The sequence below is a fragment of the Triticum aestivum genome, chromosome 2B, assembly GCF_018294505.1.
Source record: "Triticum aestivum cultivar Chinese Spring chromosome 2B, IWGSC CS RefSeq v2.1, whole genome shotgun sequence".
Classification (NCBI taxonomy): domain Eukaryota; kingdom Viridiplantae; phylum Streptophyta; class Magnoliopsida; order Poales; family Poaceae; genus Triticum; species Triticum aestivum.
The window spans coordinates 105,232,324-105,248,991 of NC_057798.1; positions in this window are offsets into that span (position 1 = coordinate 105,232,324).

Sequence of the window (16,668 nt, forward strand, 5' to 3'; positions counted from 1 at the left end):
AGAAAAGGAAGGCCTCTCCAACAAGGGAGGCCGAAGGGTCCAAGAAGGGTAAAACTCTTCCCCCAGACCGCTCCGCCAACGCCAGTGATGACGACGAGGACTAGCCTCCAAGGGCCAAGCACCTGGCGAGATCGTAAGTATCCGGATTCCCGAATAACTTCAAGGTTTATATTTTTCGCCACATAATGTCTTTCTAATGCCGCATACAACCCTGCAGTCCGCCTAAGGATGATCTTCCCGCTTCATCGAGCAGGTCCTTAGGTGCGTCGGATATGGATTCTCTCCCGACTGCCTCCAACCCCCGTGACACGGACGATGCCGAGGTGGGATCCCAGGAAGGGACCCACCAGGAGGAGAGGGCCCCGGAGGTGTCGTAGGACAACCTCCCGGACTTTGCACCGGACTCGGCCCCGGAACCCATAGTGGCTCCGGAGTCCGGCGGGCGACCCCTTCGCAAGAAGGGCAAGACCGTGACGCCGGCAACCTCTGTCTAACCGGAGGCGCCGGATAGCTTAATGGAGGCGCTCAATGGCGCATCCATCAAAGAGGAACACCGCACCATTATGAGTGTGGTGATTCAGAAGGTGCAGCTCGCCAAGAGCGGGCTGACTGAAGCCTGTAGCAGCCTTCTAACAGGCTTTGAGGTAAGAATTTCAATATGTATAAAATGGTACCGCATAGACAGTAGCCCCTGATGCTCGGTTCGGTGTTCGGAAAGAAAGGCCGGACTGAGGATCTAAAAAGATATACGCAGGAGTTATAATAAATATGTCAATATGGGATTGCAGGCTGCGCTGTTGACCTCTGCCGCACTGACTGCGGAGGTCACTACTTTGAAGGAGAACCTCGAGCGGTCCGAGAACAAGCTCGGCCGTGCCAAGAAGCAGCTCGAGGACAAGGAAGGTGGGTAATACCTTATGAAAATTGTACCTTACAGAAAAGGATTTTGGTTGCAAAAGAATTACAAGGATAACGTGGGTATTGCAGGGGCCACTAATGAGGTGGCGACCCTAAAAGAGGCAGTGGCCGCGGTCGAGCGGAATGCAGCCGCGGAGCGCACTGAGCGAGAGAAGCAGGAGGCGCGGGTGGCGGAGGTACAGCAAGAGCTCCAGGATCTCGTGAAAAAACATGAGAGCCTGGAGCGTGACTCGAAGACGCGAGAGTCTGAGCTTGCAACGGCTCTTGAGAGTGCCAAAGCCGCTAAGGCCGAAGCCTACAAGGCCCTCCAGGAGATTGAGGCGGTGAAGAAAATAGCAGCAGGTAAGGCATTTTTCATGCAAAGTAAGCATGTGAGTGTTAATTACCTGTTGCTTACCCGAATTCGGAGCTCTCCAGGAGCGTTCACAGATCTTCCTCGCAGGGTGTCCGATGCTGCCGCATTCTACCGGGCCGAGGAGGGGAGCTTGACGGAGAAGGTCTTCTGGTCTCAGTATGCTGAGGCCGAACATCCGGTGCCCCTTAGCGACCAGCTGAAGCAGCTGGTCGAGCTCCACAAGGCGGCCGAACAGGCCCTGAAGGGCCTCATAGTTCGGCTGTGGCCTAAGGAGGCCATGCCTGGGAGCTACTTCGGCCTGGTGCGGCGGCTGGTGGATCCGTGCCCGTGGGTTGAAGTCGTCAAGCACTCCGCCTGTATTGAGGGTGCCCGTCGGGCCCTTGCCCGCGCAAAGGTGCACTGGGGCAAGATGGATGCCCAGAAGCTTGTGACGGACCCGCCACCAGAGGGCAAGGAGCATCGCACGCCCGAGATGTATTATAAGAGTGTGCTGAAGGGCGCCCGCACTATTGCGGGGGAATGCTCCAAAGATGTAATTTTTGAGTAGACTCGCATTTTGTTATCCTGTGCGCTGAAAACTTAGTTCGTATGCGCTAAGCAACGCTTATTAATTTAAAATATTACCTTTTGTGCGGTTGTTTATCAAATCTGAGAGATGGCAAGTCGTCGGCTTCAGCCCCCATGCCACGAGTGCTGGGGTGTTCATGATAAATTTGAGTACTCTTGTTCCCATTTTTGGGTCCATCTAGGGAGGCGCTCAACACAGCGAACAAGGCAACCAGACTTATAATGCTGGAACACTCTCACTTAGCCATAGAATTCTATAATTTTAAATTTCGGCGAAGCCCCTAGTTTTCGGAAGGCCGAATTTGGGGCGCTATTGTCACGCCCAATATGCGACCCTATCCAAAAGGAACTCGAAGGTCCCACCAAGGATAGACCCGCATATTGAAACGCTTTTGCAAGGTGGATATCATTACATCAACATTACATAATAGATGGGGATACATACAAGAGGCATACAATGCCACACGAATACAACATCACAATACGTCAGAGCATCATCCGACTATGGATGAAACACAAACAGCAACTCAAACAACATCCACCCTGCTAGCCCAGGCTGCCGACCTGGAACCTATCCCCTGATCGAAGAAGAAGCAGAAGAAGACTCAACGCAAGCAAGCATCGCTCTCGCGTCATGATTATCACACAACCTGTACCTGCAACTGTTGTTGTAGTAATCTGTGTGCCACGAGGACTCAGCAATCCCATTACCATGGGTATCAAGACTAGCAAAGCTTAAAGGGAAAGGAAGGGGTAAAGTGGTGAGGCCGCAGCAGCGACTAAGCATATATGGTGGCTAACATACGCAAATAAGAGCGAGAAGAGAGCCAAAGGAACGGTCGTCAACTAGTAATGATCAAGAAGTGATCCTGAACTCCAACTTACGTCAAACATAACCCAGAAACCGTGTTCACTTCCCGGACTCCGCCGAGAAGAGACCATTACGGCTACACACGCGGTTGATACGTTTTAATTCGGATTTGGTGTCAAGTTATCTACAACCGGACATTAACAAATTCCCATCTGCCTATAACCGCAGGCACGGCTTTCGAAAGATTATACCCTGCAGGGGTGTCCCAACTTATCCCATGACAAGCTCTCGCGATCAATGAAGGAATAGACCTTCTCCCAGGAAGACCCGATCAGACTCGGAATCCCGGTTTACAAGACATTTCGACAATGGTAAAACAAGACCAGCAAAGCCGCCCGATGCACTGACAATCCCGATAGGAGCTGCACATATCTCGTTCTCAGGGCAACGCCGGATGAGACATCCTACGAGTAAAACCAGCCCTCGAGTTGCCCCGAGGTGGCCCCGCAGTCTACTCGGTTCGGACCAACACTTAGACAAGCACTAGCCCGGGGGGGCTAAAATAAAGATGACTCTCGGGTTGGCCGACCCAAGGGAAAGGGATACATGGTGGTGAGGCAAATGGTAAAACCAAGGTTGGGCCTTGCTGGAGGAGTTTTATTCAAAGCGAACTGTCAAGGGGGTCCCATAAATCACCCGACCGCGTAAGGAACGCAAAATCCGGGAACATAACACCGGTATGACGGAAACTAGGGCGGCAAGAGTGGAACAAAACACCAGGCAAAAGGCCGAGCCTTCCACCCTTTACCAAGTATATAGATGCATTAATTATATAAGAGATATTGTGAATATCCCAACCAAAATCCTGTCCACCATGGAGAAATTTTCAACTTCACCTGCAACTAGCAATGCTATAAAAGGGGCTGAGCAAAAGCGGTAACATAGACAATCAATGGTTTGCATAGGAAAGGTGTCAAAGTTTAGAGGTTCATGGCAATATGGGATGGCTTGAATAAACAGGTGATAGGTAGCACAGCATAGCGATAGAACGAAGCAACTGGCATAGCAATGATAGTAGTGAGATCCAGGGTAGCGGTCATCTTGCCTGAAATCCCGCAAGGAAGAAGAACGAGTCCATGAAGAAGACGAACGGATGAAGCCGAACCAAGCGTAGACGAAAGAATCCTCACGATCACAACGAAACAAGAACTATCAAAAAAAAGCACACAACATAGTAAACACACCACACATGAACAAGGCATGATGCATAACAAGCATGATGCATGACAAAGCTACATGAAGCTACTCATGGCAAGAGATGATGCAAACAAGAGCAACACATCAAGACAAGTTTAAATGAGGACGGGAACAACATATAACAATTCTGGTAAGTCCTCATATGCATATTTCGAAATTGGTCCAGATCTGAATAAACCTTATGTACAAGTAGTTAAACATCAAGTTAAGATGCACAAAGATGATCTACACGAGATTCTAGTCAAGTTACATATAAAGTTCATTTAGTTCGGAGCTACGGTCTAGAAGATATGAGCAAAACAAGTTAAACATGGCATTGATGCAAAATGCACTCAAACATCAAGCAAACACCTCAAAACAAGGATACAACATGATAATATGAAGCTACATGCAATTCTAAGCAAGTTTCATATAGAGCACACTCAAAACGGAGCAACGGTTCAACACATACACTCCATACAAGTTATAGCAACAATCTGTCCAAAACAGCAACTAGGCATATTGCAAGCATCAAAACAACATGCTACAGCACCCCAACATAAGAACAAAAGGCATGGGCATGATGTACAGGTAAAGCATTACAAAACATGAACACTGAGCTATCTCCAGAAATCACTAGAACATGCTCAAACACACATGGTAAGATTGCAAGTTATAACAATTTCAGACTTTGCAGAAAATAACATCACGATGCAATGTTTAGAGCTATTAAAAAACATGTTACAGGAACTTATCATGGCAAACAAAGGCATGGCATGAATCTACTAATTGCATAGATCAAAACTCCCTTACTGACCATAAGCCAAAAAGGATCAGAAAATATGATGGCACCCACGTAAACATAGCAAGTTATAATACAGATTTAAACATGGCAGAAACAGAATTATGAAGGCATGTAGATGAGCTTGTACCACTCACTACAGAGCAATACATGGCATGGCAAGGCACCCAACAGTAAGAAGGCATGTTTGTGAAGCTAAGCATGGCAATAGAAAGGTCATAGGGTACATGGAACACTAGGAAAACACATGGAAACAACTGAACTTAATGTAAACAGGATGACAGCAACATTATAAAGCAACTTTGGAGCAAGATATGAACAAGCTACAGCAACCTATAAATACAACCAGGGGCATGGATGGATAGAGGATGACATGTTGATCAAAACATATTTATAGCACATCTCCAGATTATGCATAGAATGATTAGTAGCAACATGTTTATATAGCATCACGAAGTAACAGATTCAGCCTAGCAAAATAGCAACATCATGAACCCTACTTAACAAGCTCGATTCACTCACCACAATTCATTGCATGACAAGATAAGCATAGCATCATCAAGAAGACATGTTTGTGTAACCAACCAAGTCAAGAACAAGTCCATAGCATGCAAGGATCAACTATGGCAACCTTGGCCAAATTGTATAACATGTAAACAATCTGCCAGGAAACATTTTGAAGCAAAAGTAGAGCACGAAAATGACATGCTAGACTACTCCATAATTTCAACCAAGGGCACGAATGGATAGACAATAACCCCATGTTCAAAACACTCTTACTGAACTATCTCAAAATATGCATGGATCTCTCTGTAGCATCAAGTTTACATGGCATCAAAATAACAGCAAAACAGGGACTAAAATCAGTATTAACACGAAGCCTAGTTTGCATGCTTGTGCTAGTCACCACATTGATCACAAAAATGCATGGCATACACCAATTTAAAGAAGACATGGCATAGTTCAAAACACATGTAGACATCAACCTCATAGGATGCACACATCAATCATGGCAAAAATGACAAAGGAGCTCGTTCTATTAACAGACAGCAGAAAACATCATGAAGCACTCTTACAACGATGATTCGGGCATCTAGATGACCTCAAATTAATATGATGCAATGGAATCAAATGATCTACTCGTCGAGGCGAACAATTTGACATATTACACGCACAAAACGGAGCTACGGATGCAGAGATACGGCATGACGAACATGGCATGATTATTGCAAAAATCTGGGACTTATTCGTTTCAGGAAAAAATCATATGAACGCAATATATTTATTCAGCGCACGGGGCGGGGTTTAGGCGGGCTTCTCACCACTGGGCTGGCCCAGGAAGACGGAGGGCGAGGCGGGCCGGAGGGGAGATGGGCCGTGGAGGCCCATGTGGCTGGCGACGAGGGCGGCGCCCTCGTGCTCGTCCTCCTCCCGATCCCTCCTGGACCGGGGCAGGCAAGGGCGGCGGCGGCGGCAAGCGTGGCCGCGGCGGCGCGAGGCCAGAAGTGGCCGGGACGAGGCGGCGCGAGGCCAGAAGTGGCCGGGACGAGGCGGCGGCGGCGGGATCCGGACGGCCGGCACCGGATCCAGGCAGCGCGGGCGGCGGGGATGGCCGGGAGACACGGACGGGCACCGGGGCGGCGGTTGGCGGCGGAGGGCAACGGGATCCGAGCGCGGGGTCCAGCGCGGCGGCGGAAGCTCCGGCCGGGAGGTGCGGGAGACCGGCCGAAGGCGGCGGCGAAGACGGCGCCGAAGGGGACGCGAAGCCGCGGGCGGCGGAGATTGGGGCCCGATCCAGCCCGGGGCGGGCTCCCCGTGGGCCAGGCGGGCTGGCGGCGGAGGGCGGCGGTGATGCCACATGGCGCTCTCCGATTGGCCGCGGGCGCGGGCGGACGTGTCTGGCCGCCGGGCGGACATGTCCGGCGGCGCGGAGGGAGATTTGATCTAGGGTTTGCCCGAGATTTCGGGGGAGGGGGCTAATTTTATAGGTAGAGGGAGCTAGGAGAGTCCAAATGAGGAGCAGTTTTCGCCCACACGATCGTGATCGAACAACCGAGAGCATGGAGGGGAGTTAGATGGGTTTTGAGACACTTTGGAAGGGGTGTTGGGCTGCAAAGAGAAGGGCTTTTACGGTTACCCGGTTAACCGTTGGAGTACCAAACGACCTCCAAATGGCACGAAACTTGACAGGCGGTCTACCGGTGGTACACCAAGGCCGCTTGACAAGCCTCGGTCCATTCCGAGAACGTTTAACACCCACTCACAACGAGAGGCAAAAGGGGAATGTCGGAGGGCATAGGAGTGCCGGATCGCGAAATGGACGACGAGGAAAAGGCTCGGACGCATGAGACGAACATGTATGCAAAATGAAATGCACATGATGACATCACAACATGCAACACGCAACCGAATGACATGGAAACGACAGCGAATAACTGGCAGACACCTGGCGCATCGGACTCTGTGCGTTACAGCTATCCACGCCTGGGCCGGACAAGATCCGGCTCTTCGCTCTAAGCGGCATAAGTCTTTAAGGACTCGCAAAAAACCTCTACGAACAGCGACCGGCTCTCGCCTCATCATGACGGTCAGTTTTAGCTTTCTCCACTGAGGCGTTAACCCAGCTCAACTGGGGCGCAATCGCAGTGGTTCTCCCAGTGCTACCTTAGCCGATACAACAGAACGTAAGGTACCAAAACATGGGAGCCGGGCAAACCCAACTATTGACCCAAGACATGATTCAGAGCCGATGCATATAGTGCTATAAGTTCGGGGTGCCGCACTTGTGAAAGTGTTCGGACTTATCACACCATGATGCGGGAAACATAAGCCCCTGGTGTATTGTAGCCATACCAAAGTGTACGGATGCGACATGCCATAAATGAACATATGTATAAAAAGAAAATGCAATTATAAGCAAAAAGGTGCTGCATTGTTTATGTAAGAAAGACTGTTGTAAGTGCAAAACGATACAAATGGTGCGATAAGCAAGGGATGGGACTGTTAAACATGTCCCCCTCCAGGGGTAGGCTGCCGAATGGTGCGTAAAACAGATTTAATGCTCGTAATGGAGACCACCTGGATATTCGCTGTAGCCTTTATCCTTCTCTGGCTGTTGCATCGTGAGTTCGGCAGGTCTGCTGCTGGACAGGGCCTCTGACGAACGGAGTCATGTGGGTAGAAAAATAAAAGGTAAAAAGAAAAAAAAGAACGACACACTTGAGAGCCCCTTGTGTGGTTGAGCCGCAGTCTGGGCTTATCGTGGTCGTGCCCCTCTCCCCATGCCCATGGTATCTTCAGAGTGTAATGGTGTACGCGAAGGACCTATTTTGACGTTTTGCAGGTGCTGGGGTTGGGGCCACACTGCTACGCGTGCTCGGAATGTGCCAGGTGGTCTTGTTGTAGGTTACTCCGGGCGCGCTTAGCTATGTCCGACCATTTAACGGCCGGATTCGAGAATTGCCATAAGAGGCTGCTTTGTACTTCTGCCGCGAGAGCCGCTGTATGTTCCTCCGTTCGGAGAGAACGTTATGTGTTTCTGTTGACCGTGATGACTCCTCGAGGGCCTGGCATCTTGAGCTTGAGGTATGCGTAGTGCGGCACCGCGTTGAACTTTGCAAACGCGGTACGTCCGAGCAAGGCATGATAGCCGCTGCGGAACGGGACTATGTCAAAGATTAACTCCTCGCTTCGGAAGTTATCCGGGCATCCTAAGACCACTTCCAGTGTAACTGAGCCTGTACAATTGGCTTCTACACCTAGTATGACGCCTTTAAAGGTTGTCTTGGTAGGTTTAATCCTTGAGGGGTCTATGCCCATTTTGCACACTGTATCCTGATAGAGTAGGTTCAGGCTGCTGCCGCCGTCCATCAGGACTCTGGTGAGGTGAAATCCATCGAGGGTTGGGTCAAAGACCAATGCGGCGAATCCGCCATGGCGGATGCTGGTGGGGTGGTCCCTTCGGTCAAAAGTGATCGGGCAGGAGGACCATGGATTGAACTTCGGGGCGACTGGCTCCATCGCGTATACATCCCTGAGTGCATGCTTCCGCTCCCTTTTGGGTATGTGCGTTGCGTATATCATGTTCACCGTCCGCACCTGTGGGGGGAAACCCTTCTGTCCTCTATTGTTCGGCGGTCAGGTCTCTTCCTCGTCATCGCTATGCAGCCCCTTTTCATTGTTTTCGGCAATTAACTTGCCCGCCTGCTTGAATACCCAACAGTCTCTGTTGGTGTGGTTGGCTGGTTTTTTGGGGGTGCCGTGTATCTGGCACGAGCGGTCGAGTATTCGGTCCAAATTGGTCGGACCCGGAGTAGTTCTTTTGAATGGCTTTTTCCGCTGACCGGGTTTAGAGCCTCTGAATCCGGCATTGACTGCCGTATCCTCACTATTGTCGCCGTTGATGCGGCGCTTGTTTTTGTTATGACGCGACCTGCCATTTCGGTCCTTGAAATCCAGACTGCCAGAATTTTTGCTGAGGTTGTTGCTGCGTGCTAGCCAGCTATCCTCACCTGCGCAGAAGCGGGTCATGAGTGATGTGAGGGCTGCCATGGATTTCGGCTTTTCTTGTCCCAGGTGCCGGGCAAGCCACTCGTCGCGGATGTTATGCTTGAAGGCCGCGCGGGCCTCCGCATCCGGACAGTCGACGATTTGGTTTTTCTTGGTTAAGAACCGTGTCCAGAATTGTTTGGCCGACTCGTCTGGCTCCTGAATTATGTGGCTTAGGTCGTCGGCGTCTAGTGGTCGCACATACGTGCCCTGGAAGTTATCGAGGAATGCGGCTTCCAGGTCTTCCCAACTCCCAATTGACTCTGCTGGCAAGCTGTTAAGCCAATGCCGGGCTGGTCCTTTAAGCTTGAGGGGGAGATATTTGATGGCGTGAAGATCGTCACCGCGGGCCATGTGGACGTGAAGAAAATAGTCTTCGATCCAGACCGCGGGGTCTGTTGTGCCATCGTAAGATTCGATATTCACAGGTTTAAACCCTTCGGTGATTTGATGATCCATTACTTCATCTGTGAAGCATAGTGGGTGTGCGGCGCCTCTGTACTGGGCGATATCACGACGGAGCTCAAAAGAGCTTTGTCTGTTTTGTTCGGCCCTGCCGGACTTACTGTGTCCGGCATGACGGTTGTCGTCACGTACCGTGGGGCGCCCATGTGATCCATAGATCGATCTTGATTGTCTTTCCTTATCCTCCAATATATCTCGCAAGTCCGAAGCGTTCCCCTGTGGCCTTGTGCTTTTCGAGAAATGCCGGGGTACGGGTCTAGTGAAGGGCCTAGAGGCCTCTCTGTCGCGACAACAGGGTGGTCGGTCAGCCGTATTGTCTCCTGGTGACGCGGGTTCATACGCTTCCTCCTCTAATCGGGGGAGCAACTTGCGTTTAGGGTAGCTTTTGGAGGAGCGTTCGAGCTCATGCTCTTCGGCCGCGAGGACTTCAGTCCATCTGTCGGCTAGCAGATCTTGATCAGCTCTAAGCTGGTGCTGCTTTTTCTTGAGGCTGTTCGCCGTGGCCATAAGCCTGCGTTTAAAACGCTCTTGTTTGACGGGATCCTTAGGCACGACGAATTCATCGTCGTCGAGGCTTGCCTCGTCTCCGGAGGGAGGCATATAATCCTCTACCTCTTCTTCTGCCGCTCTCTCACGAGGGCTGGCATCTCCGTCCTCCTGCGCTGCATCTTGCTGGAGTGGGTTATCTTCGGCACTGTCCGGTGTATTATTATCTCCGGTGCCGGAGTCTTCATTCTTGCTGTGGCGGGATTTAGAGCGGCGCCGCTGACGCCGGCGCTTGGGTTGTTTCTTGGAGGGGTTATCCTCCTCTGTTCCTTCACCATTCCCATCCTTTGGGATATCCACCATGTATATGTCATATGATGAGGTGGCTTTCCAGTGCCCGGTTGGCGCTGGTTCTTGGTCGTCTCTGGCATCGTCGTCCATACCGTCGATGTCTTCGGAGTCGTAGTCTAGCATGTCGGTTAGATCGTCGACAGTGGCTACCAAGTGGGTGGCGGGTGGGCTTTGAATTTCTTCGTCGTCCACATCCCAACCGTCCTGACCGCAGTCCGGCCAGGGCTCTCCCGATAACGAGAGATACTTTAGCAAACTCAAAATGTCGCTGAAAGGTGAGTGTTGAAAGATGTCCGCTGCAGTGAACTCCATGATCGGTGCCCAATTGGATTCGATCGGAGGGGGCGCGGGGGGTTCGGAGTCCGGCGAGGAGTCCGGCACCTCGGAGTCACGAGTTTTATGAGGGACGAGGTTAGTGTTCGGCTCTATCGCCATACAGGTTGCAGTTCCCGAGGCGGTGTGTAGCCATCCGTCCTCGACCTGCGCAGCCGGCTCCGAATTGAAGATCGGAGCGGGTTCGAGTGCGGCCTCCAGGGTACTGTCCGGCTGCAGAGCTAAATCATGCTCGCCGTGACAGTGCGGCATGCTCGGCTGTGGCTCAAGTCCCCGCGGATGTCGGCCGTGAAGTCCAAACTTCCAATGGCCAGGGGCGTAGCTTTCGATCTGCTCCACACGGCCAAGCGAATTGGCCCGCAGTGCAAAGCCGCCGAATACGAAGATCTGTCCGGGGAGGAAGGTCTCACCCTGGACTGCGTCCTTGACGATGATCGAAGAAGCCATCGAGCCTATCGGTGACGACACAGAGGAACTCTCAATGAAAGCACCAATGTCGGTGTCAAAACCGGCGGATCTTGGGTAGGGGGTCCCGAACTGTGCGTCTAGGCGGATGGTTACAGGAGACAAGGGACACGATGTTTTACCCAGGTTCGGGCCCTCTTGATGGAGGTAAAACCCTACATCCTGCTTGATTAATATTGATGATTTGTGTTACAAGAGTGGGTCTACCACGAGATCAAGGAGGCTAAACCCTAGAAGCTAGCCTATGGTATGATTTTTGTTCGTCCTATGGACTAAAGCCATCCGGTTTATATAGACATCGGAGAGGGCTAGGGTTACACAGAGTCGGTTACAATGGTAGGAGATCTACATATCCGTATCACCAAGCTTGCCTTCCACGCCAAGGAAAGTCCCATCCGGACACGGGACGAAGTCTTCAATCTTGTATCTTCATAGTTTGGGAGTCCGGCCGATGATGATAGTTCGTCTATCCGGACAGCCCCTAGTCCGGAACTCCCTCAGTGATCCAGCGGTGGAGGTCCTGATGGTCAACGGGCCATACGGTCCCCCCGGCTTTCCCGGTGCCAAGGGAGGTAATGGCGGAGGCGATCCGTCGCATTCCCATGAGGAATACCTTCCCAAGCCCCTCAATTCGCTGCAGAGGGAAGAACTTCGCCGCCGGAACATGGATGCCCTTCATACTCCTATCATTGGAGAAACCCCTAAAGCTCGCGCCTTGGAGGACGCGTGCTTGGCAAACCTGGCTGAGCGCACTCGACTGGAGAACCTTCAGCGAGCACTCGATGAGCGTGCGTGACAACGGGTCCCTAACTCCAGTCGACTTCAGCTCTTTCCACCTCCGACTCAGGTATATCGAACTCCGATTCAGAATTTAGCAGCTGCAGCCTGTATAGCAGAATCAATTCAGCCTTCCCAATCAGAGGCTGGCAGAGGCTTGATGCAGATCATAGATTTGCTCCGGGCAGCAGGAGATCAAAATTCAGCTATATCACAGTCGTAGAACAGGATTCACAGCAAATCCGTGGCTGCGAATATGGTCCAGTCGGCTCATAGCCCCAGATCGCCCCCGAGGTGTGAAGGGCGTGGAGACCGGCACGATCAGTACAGGAACCGTGAGCAATATGATCACCGATTCGATCACGATGATCGACGTCGAGTGCCCACCCCTCCCCGTAGGGGTGGATCCTATGTACCTCGACAGCAGGATGATAGACGCCAGCACAGTGGCGGGCGAAGAATTCGAGTCGACCCTAGGGAACCAGGCTTTGATGCGAGATCCATCATCGTTCAAGGTCTGGTCGACCGGAACAGAGCTCACAGAGAGGGTCACGACGGAGATGTACCCACCAGCAGCTGAGTGCATGTATCCGGACCAGAGTGTTTCAGCAGAGCCATCAGAGCCGCGGTGATTCCTCCCAACTTCAGGTTGGCGACTGGAGTCGGTAAGTTCAACGGTGAGTCTAAGACCGATACTTGGCTTGAGGACTACTGAGTGGTTGTCCAGATCGGCGGCGGAAATGAAGAGGTGGCCATGAAACACCTGCCTCTTATGTTGGAGGGATCAGCCAGGGCATGGCTGAATCAGTTGACACCCAACAGCATTTACACATAGGAAGACCTCTCCCGAGTGTTTGTCAGAATGTTTGAAGGAACATGCAAGCGACTTGTTGGACTGACAGAGCTGCAATCTTGTGTGCAGAAGTCGAATAAGACTTTGAGAGACTACATCCAGAGATGGATCACATTGCATCACATAGTAGAAAATGTATCTGATCACCAGGCAGTCTGCGCCTTCAAGGAAGGCATTAAGTACAGAGAGCTAAGCCTGAAATTCGGTCGAACCGGAGACATGTCTCTGAGTCGAATGATGGAGATAGCTGCCAAATATGCCAATGGTGAGGAAGAGGATCGGCTCCGGAGCGGCAAGCACAAGTTAGTCGCCCAGGAAATCGGAGGAGGGAACTCCAGTCGGAAGCAAAAGCGGAAAGCCGAGCCAGCTGCTCCTGGAGAAACCTTGGTCGTGACTCAAGGAAAGTTCAAGAGAAAGCCCAAAGGGCCTTGTAACCCCAAGAAAGTGAAGGATAAAGAGGGAAATGACGTGATGGACTTGCCATGTCACATCCACACGAAGAAAGATGAAGAGGGTAATTTCATTTACCCGAAGCATACCACTCGACAGTGTCGACTTCTGATACAGCAGTTCCAGGGGAAACAGTCCAAGGATAAGGAAAAGGAGTCGGACAAAGTTGAGGACAAGGGGGATAATGACGAGGAATATCCTCAGGTCAATTCCACTCTGGTGATTTTTGCTGACGTTGAGAGCAAAATTCGACTGAAAGTTATAAACCAAGAGGTGAATATGGTTGCTCCGGTGACAACCAATTATCTGAAGTGGTCCCAGACGGCTATCACATTCGACCAGTCTGATCACCCGACGCACATAGCCACCCCTGTGAGGCAAGCTCTGGTGGTCGATCCAGTCGTCGAGGGCACTCGACTGACTAAAGTGTTGATGGATGGCGGTAGTAGTTTGAATATACTGTATGCTGAGACGCTGAAAGGGATGGGCATTCCGATGTCCAGACTCAGCACGAGCAATATGAGTTTCTATGGAGTTATTCCTGGCAAGAAGGCCGCATCACTCGGCCAGATTGGTCTCGATGTAGTTTTTGGTGATTCCATGAACTTCCGCAAAGAAAAGCTGACATTTGAGGTTGTAGATTTCCAGAGTGCCTACCATGCTATTTTGGGCAGGCCAGCTTATGCACGTTTTATGGCTCGACCATGTTACATGTACCTCAAATTGAAGATGCCTGGCCCTAAAGGTGTGATCACTGTTACTGGTAATCGCAAGAAGGCGGAAGAGTGCTTCCAGAAAGGCTCAAAGATCCCCGATGCTCAAATGGTGGCAGGAGAGTGGCAGGAACACTAGAGGAATGCAGACCCGAGTGATTTGTTGGGAGCCAAGAAGCCTGCTACGGAATCAGCGTTTCAGTCGTCCGGTGAGACAAAACCAGTTCACATCCACCCGACCGACCCCAACGCTGCTCCGACTAATATCTCCACAACACTCGACCCCAAATAGGAAGAAGCGCTCATCCAGTTCCTCTGTGAGAACTGGGACATCTTTGCATGGAAACCTTCGGACATCCCAGGTGTACCCAGGTGGCTGGCTGAGCATCGTCTGTGAGTCGATTCAAAGGCAAAACCTGGCAAGGAACATCTGCGACGGTTCGCCGTCCAGAAAAGGAAGGCTATTGGCGAAGAGGTGGCTCGGCTCTTAGCAGCAGAGTTTATCCGAGAGATTTACCACTCCGAGTGGCTCACGAATGTTGTCATGGTCCCCAAGAAGGACAACTCACTTTGCATGTGCATTGACTTTAAACATATCAATCGGGCCTGCCCGAAAGATCATTTTCCTCTTCCCCGCATCGACCAAATAGTCGACTCAACAGCGGGATGTGAGCGACTGTCTTTCTTCGACGCCTATTCCGGGTACCATCAGATCCGTCTGTATGGACCCGATGAGATCAAAACAGCTTTCATCACCCCATTTGGGTGCTTCTGTTATGTCACCATGCCATTCGGCCTCAAGAATGCCGGAGCCACATTCATGAGGATGATTTAGAAGTGTTTGCTCACTCAAATCAGTCGGAATGTGGAAGCATACATGGATGACATTGTGGTCAAGTCACGGAAAGGTTCCGACCTGCTGGCTGACCTCGTTGAAACATTTGCCAACCTCAGGAGGTATGATATCAAGCTAAATCCATCCAAGTGCACATTCGGAGTTCCTGGCGGAATGTTACTCGGTTTTCTCGTTTCCGAACGAGGAATCGACGCAAACCCAGAGAAAGTGGGCACTATGCTCCGAATGAAACGACCTGTGCGTGCGCACGATGCTCAGAAGCTTACTGGTTGCTTGGCCGCTTTAAGTCGATTCATCTCTCGTCTCGGTGAGAAGGCATTGCCTCTTTAACGACTGATGAAGAAGTCAGACAAGTTCGAGTGGACTCCTGAAGCTCATGCAGCGTTTGCAGAGTTAAAAACCCTGCTTTCCAGGCAGCCTGTGCTTGCTACCCTGATCAGCAAAGAGCCTTTGCTACTTTACATTGCAGCCACAAGACAAGTCGTCAGTACAGTACTTACATTCGAGCGGGAAGAAGAAGGGAAAACCTTCAAAGTTCAGCACCCAGTATACTATATTTCTGAAGTCCTGACCCCATAAAAGCAAAGATACCCTCATTATCAGAAGCTTGTATATGGGATTTATATGACCACGAAGAAAGTTGCTCACTACTTCTCTGACCATACCATCACAGTCATCAGTGACGCCCCCTTATCAGAGATTCTGCACAATAGAGATGCAACTGGTCGAGTGACCAAATGGGCGATTGAACTCCTTCCCCTTGATATCAGATTTGAGGCAAAGAAAGCTATCAAGTCCCAAGCAATAGCAGATTTCCTCGCCGAGTGGACTGAACAATAGTTACCGACTCAAGTTCACTCGGAGCACTGGACTATGTTCTTTGATGGCTCTAAAATGCTGAATGGTTCCGGTGTTGGGGTAGTGTTGGTTTCCCCCCGAGGACATAAGCTCAGATATGTACTCCAGATTCACTTTGACTCCTCCAATAACGAAGCAGAATACGAAACTCTTTTGTATGGGTTGCGTATGGCCATTTCACTCGGCGTTCGTTGCCTCATGGTCTACGGCGACTCAGATTTGGTGGTTAACCAAGTGATGAAGGAGTGGGACGTCAGAAGCCCAGCTATGACTGGTTACTGCAACGCAGTAAGAATGTTGGAGAAGAAATTCGAGGGGTTAGAGCTTCATCACGTACCCCGACTAAAAAATCAAGCAGCTGATGACTTGGTGAAGATAGGTTCCAAAAGAGAAGCCATTCTTAGCGGCGTGTTTTTGGAACATATCCACGTACCGTCGGTTCAAGAAGATCCTTTCACTGAAGAAGCCCCGTAGCCAAAAAGTGCCACAGATCCGACTCATGTTGAGGTCCCAGCTGTGGTTGACTTAATCATGGAAGTTCTGGTTATCACTCCCGACTGGACAGTGCCTTACATCACGTATATCCTAAGGAAAGAGCTCCCAGAGAATGAAGAAGAGGCTTGGCAGATCGTCCATCGATCCAAGGCCTTTACTGTCATGAGGGGACAGTTGTTCAGAGAAAGCGCGACTGGAGTCAGCCAGAAATGCATAACATCGGAAGAGGGTCGAATGATTCTCAACGACATCCACTCGGGGACTTGTGGCCATCATGCATCCTCTCGGACCATTGTGGCTAAAGCATACCGAGCGGGTTTTTACTGGCC